The sequence below is a fragment of the Carlito syrichta genome, unplaced genomic scaffold, assembly GCF_000164805.1.
Source record: "Carlito syrichta isolate Samal-C Ts95f unplaced genomic scaffold, Tarsius_syrichta-2.0.1 Scaffold56697, whole genome shotgun sequence".
NCBI classification, from domain to species: Eukaryota; Metazoa; Chordata; class Mammalia; order Primates; family Tarsiidae; genus Carlito; species Carlito syrichta.
The window spans coordinates 5,762-6,120 of NW_007000793.1; positions in this window are offsets into that span (position 1 = coordinate 5,762).

Genomic DNA, 359 nt, shown 5'->3' on the forward strand with positions numbered 1-359 from the left:
GAACAGTCTGATCAGGACTGAAGCCAAATTTTATTTGGACTCCTTCCAACTTATATACCATTTTCTATACCCTCCAGCAGTGTAATAATCACTTACTGGGGGCGTACAAGTTCCGTGCTTTACAAACTATGCATCACAAGACCACCACGAGATCTGCAATTTCCAAGCAAACAATTCGAATTCCATGATGTCTGTCGTGCTTACATTAAGGTCACAGGTGCACAATTTCAATACAAATCGTTCAAAGTGTTTTCCATAATGTTCAATGAATCATTCATATTATACTCTTTGTTCTAAACCCTGATTAATACAAAAAACTTTTCTAAGTTAACTCTAGGTTCAATCCAAGTCACTGACTC